This window comes from Chenopodium quinoa, unplaced genomic scaffold (assembly GCF_001683475.1).
Source record: "Chenopodium quinoa cultivar QQ74 unplaced genomic scaffold, ASM168347v1, whole genome shotgun sequence".
Classification (NCBI taxonomy): domain Eukaryota; kingdom Viridiplantae; phylum Streptophyta; class Magnoliopsida; order Caryophyllales; family Amaranthaceae; genus Chenopodium; species Chenopodium quinoa.
Window position 1 is genome coordinate 753,786 of NW_018745063.1, and position 13,701 is coordinate 767,486.

The 13,701-nt window shown below is 33.3% G+C and overlaps 1 pseudogene; it reads right to left on the reverse strand.

The window, feature by feature from the left end:
• Window positions 1-9,264: 9,264 nt before the first annotated feature.
• Window positions 9,265-13,317, reverse strand: LOC110709285 (annotated as a pseudogene).
• Between the last annotated feature and the right edge of the window lie 384 nt (window positions 13,318-13,701).

Below are 13,701 nucleotides of genomic sequence, written 5' to 3' on the forward strand. Positions count from 1 at the left end.
AGTTGAGTGGAGGTGAGTCCACCAACATACAAACTATTGTCTTAGAATCCACTCACACCTTCACCTTCCGGTATCCACCATTCTAAGCCAAAGCAACCCCTTAATCATCTCCAACAACTCTGCTCTTGTATAGGAGCTTCTCCCACAATCGGCTACAAACAAAGCAAGAACTTCCTCCCTATCATTTCGAATAACACCACCTACCCCTGCATCCCTTGGGTTACCTTTCGATGCTCGCAAGCAAACCTAATCGTGGGGAGGTAACTCCCGCCTAATAAAAGTCTCGATTTTCCTTTGCTTGGTGACAACAACCCTTTCTTTGTGACCCACACTGTTCTAATTTCTCCCATCCTCGCAATGATAAAACATGCTTGACCAATAGGTATACTAGCCTCATGAGCAAAGCTTCTCTCGTTCCTTCATCTTCAAATCCACCAACACGTAACCTCATAATTAAACAAGCGCCCAAGCCTAAATGTCTGCCACTATATTCGACTTTATATTCTCTAAAATCCACTTTTGAAGACTAGGCGGATAAAACTTAGCATCCAACTTGGCTCCTAGAGCTTTCTAAACTACACAAGCCAGGGGGCAGTGTCTTAAGATATGATTAATATTTTCTTTTACATACCCACACACCAAACATTTAGGATCGTTAGTGAGATGTCGAAGAAATATTGTAGCATTGGTCATCAATATATTCTGGTAAGTTAAATAGAAAAAGAACTTGATTCTTTGTGGTGCTTTCATACCTTAGCTCTTATAGCCTTCCAAGAATTAGCTTCCACTTCTTGCTTAAGAGTGACATATCTCATAATATTGATGGCTGATTTTAGCGTGAAGACCCATGTAGGCGAACCATCGATGGCTGATTAACCTAAAGTAGTTCTCCCTGCCATCGATAAGGTCTTCGCTTTCTAACCTAACAACTTGCCATTATATTGGCCTTATCTTATCTAATAAATATTAATATTTAGTCTTGGTTACTCTACCAATGATAGTAGATACCCTAAGATAAGTACCAAAGTCATCAATGGACTCCATCCCTATAGCTTCACGTACCCCATTTTGAACATCAAAGTGAGTATTCAAGGATAAATAAATTTGCGATTTTTCCAAGCTAACCTTGCAAAAAAGTATCCATACATCTTTTCATCATAGATGCTTGTTTAACACTCAATTCATCATCCGCGAATGCCAAGTTTGAAATTGGTGGTCTATTACGGCTAGCACGAACAGGTTTCCAAGCCCCCAACTACATCCATTTATCAATCAAGTGGGGTAATCGCTCCATACAAATAAAATAACTGTAGGGCGAGAGTGTATCCCTTCGCTGAATTCCATGAAAGGGACTAAATTTTCTGTTGGTTCCCTATTCCACAATATGCTCAGTTTTGTCGAAGAAATACTCCACATCACAATTTCAATCATAGTTTGAGGAAGCCTCAATTCCAACAGAGATTCTATAAAAGACCAACAAAGCCGATCGTAAGCTTTCTCAAAATCTATCTTAACCACCATGTATCCCACCTTACCTTGTATCATCTTATTGATTGGAGCATATCTTGTACAATGATAATATTATTAGTGATTTGACGATTCGACACAAAACTACATTAGTTAGGTGAAATTAGATACGGAAGCAATTGATGACAATCACTTTTATGACTAGTTTATAGGTTAGCTTGTTAAGGTACATCGATCTTAGGAATCAACACCGAGAATGTATAATTCATCTCTGCTGGTAGCTCACAGCCTTGCAAGATGTTCATGACCATCATGATTACACTAGGGCTGACCATACTCCAATAATTTTGATAAAATAGAGGCTGGAATTTGTGAGGGCCTGGTGCCTTGTAAAGCTCCATATACTTGAGTGCAACTTGGATCTTACACGAGGTGAAAGGGCAGTTAATCAATTTCCAATCATCATCTCCAATATTGGAAAATAGTTAAGTAGAAATTGATCCGAAAAACCATAAGTTCTAGGCTTCTTTTCGAATAAATTCATCAAGTATTCTAAGACTATGTTTTTCACAATATTAAGATCAGAAACCTAATCACCATCTTTATTATTGAGTGTTTCAATTTGATTTCTTTGTCTTTGTATCATTGTTGAAATATGAAAATACCTCGTGTTCTGGTCTCCATCACAAATTGCAGCCACTCTCGACTTTTGGAACCACAACATCTCCTCTTGATCAAGAATATCCTGCATCTCCTTTTTTAAGTTCTATTCTAGTTTCATCAAATATATCAGCTCACCATTCGCCAAAGATATTTTATCTTCCCTCCAACCTAGCCCTAAAAAAAATTCTGAAATTGTTGTGGAATACATTCTTGTTCCATTCATTCAACTTCGCTGCAAATTCCCCCGAGAAGGGGATAAGTGGCTTAACATTGTTCCAACTTCTCCTGACAAACTCATCAAAATTGTCATGTTGCAAATAGGGTGCTTAAAAAGAAAGGGTTTCTTTGTAGTAGGAAGGGGAGCAAAACAATTACTACTAATCAATATCAGTGAATGGTTAGATGTGAGTCTCGGAAGTTTATGAACTGCCCCCTCTGGAAACCGCGACCTCCAATATTCATTCACCAAGCCTCTATCCAATCTGATAGACTTGAAGGTGGAAGGAGATAAACCTTTACAACATGTATAAGTAGGTCCTAAAAACCCAAGTCTATCAACTCATTATCCTTAATCCAATTACAGAAGTCTCGACATCTTTTTTGCATCTTCCGTCTCCATATTCCAATTCTCTCACCCATATTTATTGTGTCATTGAAATTTTTAGCTAATAACCATGCACCATTATAGAATCTCCCAGTATTCTCCCATTCACGCCACAAATCATTTTTTGAGGGTCAAATTAGGGCTCGCGTAAATAGCAGAAAACATCCAAGGCACCTATCCTCTCTAAGCAATATCTACAGTAGTATGTTAGGAGTGATCATCAAGTATAATCACATTAATTAATTCCTCCTTCCTATATAGCCATATTCCACCGCTAAATCCTTGAGCATGAACTTGAGAATGACCCGAGAAAGCCATACGATCACACATTTTCTAAGCTTGTTCACCACTCAAGTGTGCAGTGTTTCCACTAAAGCTAGGATAGTTAGAACATTAATCCTAATTAGTTCCTTAATAGTAGCAGGCTTGTTTCCTACTTGAATATTCCATACACGATCTTAAACGACATATTATAACATGAGAATATGGAAAACAATCATAGATGTCCAAAGGGACACTAGGAAAAAAAGGTCACGAATGCCTATTGCAATGCTAGCATCGAGCCTCAAATCGCCATGGAAATCTCCACCGTTGCCAACATGTCCGCCAGGTTGTGTTGCGGTGGCAAGAATGTATTCACTAGAATTTGAGCTTTGGTGGCTAGTGGGTGAATTTTTTTCAAAGTAGGCCTCTCTATGCAACGGGGTTGTCTATGAACATTGTGTATGGCCGGGGGGGGTTTGTTTCCAGGGTTATTGCAATCCTTAGGTAACTCATATCAAAACTGATAATTTCCTTAGATTCAACACTAGAATTGGATTTGTTTCTTAAGAATAGTTAGGGTTTTAGAAGCAATAGTACTACAGGAATATCCATGCTAGCCAAATCTCTTTTCGCAGCAATCCTTGATCATGATTTCCCTCTTTGCAAATATCTCGGATCAAGTGGATCAATATTTTCTTTATTTTGAAGGAAAATTGAATTTTTAATTTGAATATTCCTAGAAGAATTATTCTGATTTATTTTTTCAACATAAACCTTTTTGTTGTTTCAATGAATACTACAAGAAAGGGGGGTTGAATTGTAGTATGACAATTTAGCCAAACTTTTTGCGGAAATAAAACTAAGTAAGCTAAAGGAACTGAAAGATAGCTAAAGGAACTAAAAGTGCAAGAGAGATTTTTACGTGGAAAACTCCTTGGCCCTAATCAAGGAGGAAAACCACGACCACAAGGGATTTTAGGAAAATAATCTTCACTAGAATAGGGCAATGACCCATTACAAACTAAAGACTCTAACTTCAAGTTCCTCAACGAACTCAAAGCCCTGAGGAAAAAGTCACCCAACTTGTTACTCTTTTCTTCTCTTTCTCTCTTCTCACTTCTCTTTCTCTTCTCACTTCTCTTTCTCTTTCTCTTCTCACTTCTCACTTCTCTTTCTCTTTCTCTTCTCACTTCTCTTTCTCTTCTCTTTCTCACAAATAGAAGTTCACTCAAACTTCCCAACTCCACAATACAAGAGTTCACTCAAACCCTTACAAATTCCCTAATACAAGAGTTCACTTAAACCCTTTAACAATTCTCAAATACATATGAAAGATAGATGTACAAAACTAATATGTTGGACACTTTGAGACATGTAAGGAACTTGGAACCTAAAGGAACTGACTCACCAACGAGGAAGACATAATATATTTCTCATGAAAAACTATTCCACTTAAGTGAGACACTATATGGAATGACTCTCTAATTAAAGTCAGACAGTTTTGAAAGAATTAAAAACGTTCCATTTATAGAAGATTAGAAAACCTACTAATTGCCCATGTTCCTTATGATCAGAATTGGTCCGAATCTTTAGGCCCACGAATAGAAAACTAATTCTGATTATAAGCAACAATAATGGCTCAATTAATTGCTCCACGACTTGCTCAATAAATTCCTTTTTGTTAGGAAAGCAATCAACACGTTTTGCAAATATCAGCCACAAGTTCCTTGGGGACCAAGTCCTTGTGCTAAAAAATAGGAGTTTAAAACTGACTTCTTTAAGAAGATAAGTTAAAATAACACACTCGTTCATTAATTTAATTTCACATTAGACCAGATTCATTTTGTTCCTTAACAAACAAAATCTCAACTGAACTCCTACTTTTAAGGTAACCACTTTGAAAATCTTTTTCCCACGATTTTGATTACAATAAAATCAGATTTTGATTATAAAACTTTTTTTTTGTAAAATAAAATCATTTTATAAATTAGTTTATTTGAAAACTAAATCCCTAGAAACTAGGAAAATAAGTTATCTTTTTTACTAAGAGAAAATCAGATTTTATTTTCAAAAACTTATCTTTTATAAAATAAAATCTAATAATAAATATTAATACCAAGTCAAAACTAACTTCCTATAAAGTAGACAAACATAATGCAATGACTATTTAACGTGGAAAACTGACTACTAGTGCTATGCAAACTCGTGTTCCTTCTATAAATGAATTCTAAAATGACTAGTAAGGAACTTACTGGTCATCAACACTAAGTTCCTTACCGACTGAAGTTCCAATGTAGTTCCTTAGGCTTGTTCCAGACAATTTCTCTTGTCCAACATACTTACATGATTCCTAGAAAAATATACTCCTATTTTTTTGTCTTCATGTTTCTCCGATGAAGCTTCTACTCCGATGCTTCTGTTCCTGCAAAGGAACTTCTCTTCTCTGATAAAACTTCTACTCTGAAGCTTCTACTCCCGCGAAGGAACTTCTCTTTACTTGTTCCCCCTGAGGAAATGCTGCTCATTCCTTGCAAAGAACATCTTCTCATTCTTCTTAGGAACTGTATGTAAAGTCTAACAATACGTTTGTACTTTTAGACTTCTTCTCTTTATGTTCCTCTTGAGGAACTCAAGCACGATCCATACATTGTATGTAGGGAACCATCTTCAATGATAATCTAACTTGTACTCAATCATCTTCATGCTTCATGACTTGTTCATGCACATCTCAATACACATATTAGTTAGATAATCATCATTTGTTCACAATCATCAAAACCTTACAACACTTTTCCTTATTAGCACTTGCCTTATCTTTTTTTTAAAATTCACCTAACTCAATCGTAGCCTAATTAATGATGGAAACAGGTAGGATCTGGACCAGATCTTACTAGATCCAGATCTAGATCCTTCATCTTAGATCCATATCCTATGGATCCTAAGGATACGGATCTGAAACAAATCCAAAACAAATCCTGCAATAATTTGCGTCATTTTACTTATTTTGCCTAATTTTTTAAGACAATTAATTTTTTAAATGACCAAAACAACATTTAATTCATCCATCCATTGCTTTTCAATATCAATATTTGAAAAATGCAATATAATCATACAAACTAAAGTAGTCCAAGACCCTAAGTAGACAAAAATAAACAAAGTATAAAATAAAAAAATTTAAATTTAAAAAACGGGTAAAGTCCATACCTAGATCCAGATCCGTGTTTTAGTCAGGATCCAGATCTGAATTGTATCCGACGGGTCAAAAATTTTAGGATCCATATCCATAAACGGATTTGGATCCGCGGATCCGGGGCGGGTCCAGGATCCATTGACATCCCTAAGACTAACTTTCCATATTTGGGTGGTTTAGGGTTTTAGGTGGTAACGGCGGGAAGGGGTTACGGTTTAGAGAGTGGCTGGTGGTGGTGATATAGGTAGAAAACTGTTTTTTTTTTTTTAAAAAAATTTGGCAGCAATTCCGGCGGAAAAAAATCAGTCGAAATTTTCAATGAACTTTTTCGGGCCGGAGATTCTCTTCAGACGCATGAATTCCGACAAAAAAGGTCGTTTTTCCAACAAATGGTTTTACAACAACTTTTCTGATGGAAGTGCGTTGGAAACACACTTTTCGAAGGAAAATAGGGTGTTTCCGACGGAATTTTTCGTCGGAAGTCGCCTATTTTCTCGTAGTGATATTAATCTCTTAATCTTCCCCAATATCTCTCTCTCCTCCGTCATCATCTTCTTCCTCTTCCTATTATCTTTCTCTCTCCTTCATAATCTAATTTCTCCAACATCATTCTCTTCCCCATTACTTTCTATCTCCTCCTTCAACCACTTCTTATGAATTGAAGAAGAAAGACACTCAATTTCAGATTTGGAGAGGTCTCAATTTTGTGGGTGTGGGTTCTGGGTTTGTGGGTGGTGGGTTTATGAGTCTGGTCTAGGTTTTGGTGTGTGGGTCTTGGTTCTTGGGTTTGCAGGTTTAGGTGGGTTCGTAGGTTAGGTGGTTTGGGTTCGTGGGTTCACGGTGGTGGGTGTGTTTGCCTATGGGTTTTCGGTTTGTGGCTGACGGTTTTAGGTTTATGGGTTCATGGTGGTTGGTGTGTTCGTTCATGGGTTCTGGCTTCTGGGATTGTGGTTGGTGGTTTTGGGTTCGAAGGATGGGTGGTTATGGGTGATGATGGTTGGGGGTTTCAGTTTTACTGTAGTTTAATTTTTTTTTTTAATATTAATACTAAGTGCATGCCCTTATTTTTTGATAATGATGCTTAAGATCTTTTGCCTAAGAGTCTGCGCAGATCTCTTTTGTTGCAATTAACATTTAACGGATCGAAGGAAGTAATTAAATGCTCATTTGTACTAAATGTTATTTTTAACGTACTTTTTTCCTTTTTTTTTTAATTTTTAACTTTTGAGGCAATTTCATTTTCTTCAAGACTGATTTCATTTATTTCTAATAAATTTTCATTTACTTTTGAGAAATGAAACTAGAAACTACTTTATAAGTTAAAATATTACAAAAATGCGATTAATGACACGGAAAGCATGTGAGCCGTCCAATTAACATGATCTAAGGGCCTAGATTAGTTCCTAGTTCATATTTTATCTTTGGTTCTCATTATAACTTGGTTCTATATATACACCATATTAGAATGCTAAAAATATAAGTCGGATCGGAATCAAACTCAGATTAATTAAATTGGAATTTGGATATGATTTGGATCTGAGTCCAAGGTTCGATTATAAAACTGATCGGATTTAGGGGCCCAAATTCGACCCGTTGCCAATTTTCTGATGACTATGGGCTTATTTGATTTAACTAGCTGAAGTCTTGTGCTACGCATGACTGTTAATAAGTTTTACTACTTCATTGCTTATTATTTGTAACAAAGGAATATTTTATGTCTTACAAATAATATGTCTTTTGTTGCAAATATTAAGAAACGGAGGTAGTACAACAAATTACAAAATTAAATCAACAATAACTTATCATTATGTTCGTTTTATAACAAAATAGCTTGAATTTTATACTTATACCAATGACGAGGTCATTGAATAATTATATTCAATCCAAATTAATAACAAAGGGAAACAATTCAAGTTTTATGGGGGTTATATTTAAAAAATGAAAATTAGGTTCTTATTCGTGCTATTATTGATATGACTTTTTACGACGATTTTATTTTTGTTGGAAATTTCGGACGGATTTTTTAAATTCGCCAGAAATCACCTACATAATTTAAATGTGTCGGAAATTTTGTACTTTTATAAAAATAAAGATACTACACCTCTTTATTGATAGGAATGGTCGTAGTACAAGTCTTGAGTACTATTGTAAATTCATTTGACCCATTGATCTTAAATTTTTAAGATGGGTATCAATCATATTTTCTTATCAATAGGCTTTAAGCCATTTTTGTGTGTGGTCTCCAACATCATTTTATTTACAAAGGCCTTTCTTGAGAGGCAGATAACTCAAACTTCTCTCACATTCATGTTTGACATTCTCTCTGATTGGTATCCATACCTCAAGCATGCATATATTCTTATTCCATTGTAAGCTTTGTCAATTTTACATTATAGGTCACATCACATGGAACTAATGGAGTTGGCTCCCCACAGGCCACAATGTAGATCAACTAATAGATTTTGCAATTAATTTGCATAATGCTTCGAACCAAAACTCTATAGTTGATAGATTATTGTTGGTTGCCTCATGAAAATTTTAAAATTATATGCATACTCCCTATTTCACAACATCATACAATAATCATTAGAAAACACTTTCATATTCTCCACATTAGGGCTGTTCAATTTCGGATATCCGATCCGAAAATTCGGATATCCGAAATTTTCGGATCGGAGAAATTGCGATCCGAATCCGGTCCGAAATTTTCGGATATCTGGATTTTCGGATCGGATAGTCGGATATTCGGGTTTTCGGATCGGGTAGTTAAAATTTTCGGACAAAATCCGATCCGAAAATCCCAAATTTTTTTGGATATCCGATCCGAAATATTCGAAACCTTAAAAACCGGATCGGATATCCTAAATTTGGGATCGGATCATCGGATTTTCAGATCGGATATTTCGAACCGGATATTTTTGAACACCCCTACTCCACATGTACTATGATTATATTGTCACACTATTGCTACTCATGAAACATCAAATTAAATCAAAAATTGTTATGCAAGTACCATAAAAGTTTGTTTATTATATAGCAATTAGACATTATTTTGTAACATCATTCCTCATGATTATTAGTTGCCATCACCATGATATTGAAGTTTGAAATAATCTAGATTGGATCCAATCTCGTCAAGTGATTTAGAGGATAATCTTTCGATGAGTTCCTCAGTTGAGAATTTCCTATAAATATGTGGATTTTCATCTGAAGTTAGTTCCTTTAATGGGCCATGTATCTTCTCAGATGATATATCACCCTTAAAGAAAAATGCAGTAGAAAACCTTGGTCCAACACTTTTCGCAATCACTCTATGACATGCACCTTTTATTATATCATTAGTTATCATATGCAAGATATAAGATAGGAATTAAAAGTAGTGAATCACATCAATGTAAAACTTAAAAATTACACACTAATCAACAAAATTGAAATTTTAATAATTTAACTAATATGGTAAGGAAAAAAAAAACCTGAAGCATATTTCCAAAATTAACAATCAAACCACCATCAATAGGCTCAATATTAACCCATTTGTTTTCATGAAGAACTTGGAGTCCACCAACATTGTCTTGTAAGAGTACTGTGATAAATGATACATCAACATGAGCATTTATCCCCAGTGTTAATTTTGGTTCTGGACATGCTGGGTAATAGCTGTTAAGTATGGACCAACTTTTTGTATACTTTGTCATCTTTCCAAGACATTCGGGTTCAAGCCCAAGACCTAATGATATTAACATAAATATTCGGTCACCTAGCTTATGGATATGTTTAATGTACTCCAATGTTAATTCCCTACAAAAACAATTTATAATATATATACACACACACATAATCAACCATTAAAATTGAATAGTGGGTACATAGTTTATGTGTAAACCAATGTTATTAAAATCGCAATTCGGATTGTAGAATCGTACGATTCTACGATCCTAATCCACCTAAATGATGTAAATCGCTGGTAGAATCATTATGTTAAAGAATCGCTCATAGAATCGGTAGAATCGATTAGAACCGGTGGAATCGGTACCGATTCTACATCAATTCTACTCCTACAAAAAAACCTGATCTTTCGAAACCCATATCTTTTTATTCAGAAGTCGGAATTAGGCTTATATAATATGTCATTGGAAAGCTCTTGAAGTCTCTTTCTAATAGAATTGGTTTTGTACCTATATCATTTATATATTTTATGTTATAGACTAAAGAGTGTCACGGTGTCATAGTTGAACCTAACTATAGTCAATGACTACATATTATTCAATCTAAAGCATAATAAAGCTTATGAAACATCAATTTAAATAACTTTAAGATTCTATCCAACCATTTAAATTTTGTGGGCATAATAATGTATTCTGAGTCTCATGAACTCAACTTTGAGCATATAAAAAACACTTTTATAACATGAGTTTGTTGTACTTGTCATTCTTTAGCTATCTCGTTAAATGAACTAACTTGACACTTAGTTTTCTATCATAATTGGACTTTTTTTTTTTTTTTATTATGCATGGGTTTAGGGAAAACAACTTTATGAGTCAACAACATTATTTTTTTCATAATTTAACAACTGTCATGTACTCTCATGGTTAAGAATGTGTACCAATATTTCGACTTTATAGTTTTTAGTGTATTGTTTGAGTTAAGCGCGTGCGAAATTACTTGAAAAACTATTTTATGTTTGTATGTCAATATTATGTTATTAACAATATATATTATTATCATTCTCATTGCTATAAAATTATGTATGTAGTCATTTGTTACATTTTGAAGCCCAATTTTACATTTTGGTAGAATCGTACGATTCTACTATTTTATTTTACCGATTCGATTCTACCCCACTCACCGATTCAAAGTAGAATCCCGATTCTGATAACTTTGGTGTAACCACTTATTTATTAATTAAACTTGCATCAAAGGTTTGAATTTTATTTGATACTAATTATCGTATATTGAAAAAAATTAATTATATATGTATTTTTTTAATAATAAGTTCTTCAATATATACGTTAACGGACGATGATTTGGATCTTGACTTCTTTTGGATCTAGATCCACATTCACCTCTTTAAAAATTTCGGATCCAAATCTAAATAATTTGGACCCACATGTAACATTTTTCTTAACTTTTTTAAAGAAAAACAATTATCTTAAATATTTCTTTGAAAAACGAAGTGAAAATTTATTGTTAAGTTTATTTATTTAACTTACACATTTATGCTAACTTTTTAAAAATATTATACAAAAATTAATATTTTTTAAAAAAGAGTTTGAGATAAATCAAATAAGACCTCAAATGACTATTTTTTAATTTATTAAGAATAAATCATAAATTTAATTCGAAGTAATTTATTTGAATAGTTCCCATAGTAAGAAAGTATAAACTAAAAAGAAACGCAGAAGGTATATATTAAAGAAACAAAATATTTAAATATAAGGATATGTTGTATTTTTCCACCCACAGATAACCTACTTATTGATATTACGACCAATTTTTTTTAAATACCACCCAAAAAAGGAAAAAAAAATTCACCACCATTTAACACTTTTCGTTAAATAAAATTGTTAAATCTAACATTTTTTCAAAAAAATTTCGATTTTCGTAAAACATGTTATTTAGAGATTTTGGGGTCATTTTTTCCCTAGGTCTGATTTGATTTGAGGTCACAATTTACTAAATATATTTGGTAATGCCTTGTTTTGCATACTTAACATAACTCGACCGATTTGCATGACATATACAACATGAGGTATTTTCGATTTTTTTTTTTGCAAATGTTAACTCGAATCGGTTTCAAAGGACAAAAATGTCCCCAAACCCTCTTAAACACTTGTTTTTGGCACGAAAATTGAAGAATTTTTTTTAAATGTTAGATTTAACGGATTTGGTGATGAAATCATTTATTTTTTGTCTTTTAATTTTTTGGTGGTATTTTAAATAATTTTATTTTTTGATGATACTATCAATAAGTGGGTTATTTGTGGATTGTAATATTAAATGCAAAAGTTCTTAAGTATAAATAACAATACAAGAATCACATAAAATATTATATTTTTATTTTTATTTGAAAAGTCAAATTACATACTATATTAATTTTACACAATAAAAAAAAATCAATGGGTTGGATCTGGATCTTAAATATAAGTTTTATCACAAATAAATTTGGATATGTTAGTTGAGTGCATAATTAGAGGATTATGTAACAGTAAAATGGAACAAGATTCTTTGAATTTGAATTTAATTGGATTCGGGAACCATTACCATCCCAAATTTTCGTTTTGATCGATTTATACTTACAAAATTTTTACTTGTTTTAAATTTTGCAAAAGTATAATTAACGATATTAATGAAATAAAATGTGCATTGACAAGTGTGAAAACCTGAGTAATTAATTTAATCAAAGAATTATATTTGATGAAAACTAACACCAACTTTGTAACTTAATTTCTTAATGATAAATAAGTGTACGTAGTGTGACTATGTAAGATAGATATAAACTTATATTACCTGCATATAGGAGCCAACTACTCTTGAGGATCAACTTCACCGCCAGTATGTTGGGCATTGACATACAAAGTGTCTCTCCAATTCGCAGATTTTGATTGATATAAGCCATGGTTGCTAAAAAGTTTCACGGGCTTTGATTGATAATCCCGACTATAGAACTTTTTCTTAGTTTCAGCATCTTGTTCATGAAACATTCAACTTTGGTTAATCATTGCTTCCAACAATTTCTTAGGAATCTCATGGTTTATCACTTGAAAAAATCCCCATTCCTTTGCTGCTTCAATAATTTCCCTGGCAATAAAAGCAATTCGATCTTTATTTTCACCAAAATAAGAAAAGTCTATTATCGGCAGACTTATATTTTTAGAACATGTACCAAAATCTTTTAAACGTTCCTCGAGTGCTCTGACAAACATACTAGGAATTTTTTTGATACCTGCATCTACAAGCCCTTTAACCCCAAGTTTTCCTTCATCGAATGCCTTCAGTTCATTAATTCGATCATAGCTACTTTCTACTTCATTTGTGGCATGATTATCCATTATATCTTAAAACGCTTCTTGGATGAAATAACTTTGAAAGGATAATTATTTTTTCTCAAATTTTTTTATAATTGATGAATTATTCTTTGAATTATATAATATTATTGGTAGATCAAATGCATGAGGAAATCATGGGCTGATCTACTTGCTCATCCATGTGAATCTCATTAATTGGAAATAATCAATAAACAACTAAGCTAATGTATGGCTGGTAATCACCTTGCTTATCCATGTGAATCTCATTTATTGGAGTAACTATATAAGATATTGTAATTAGTTTGGTTATCCATGTGAATCTCATTTATTGGAATAACTATATAAGATATTTTAATTAGTTTGGTTATTCATGTGAATCTCATTTATTGGAACAACTAAGCTATTGTAATCAGTTTGCTTATCCATATGAATCTCATTAATAAAAAACAATCAATAGACATTTAAGCTAGTTCATAAGAGGCATGAGT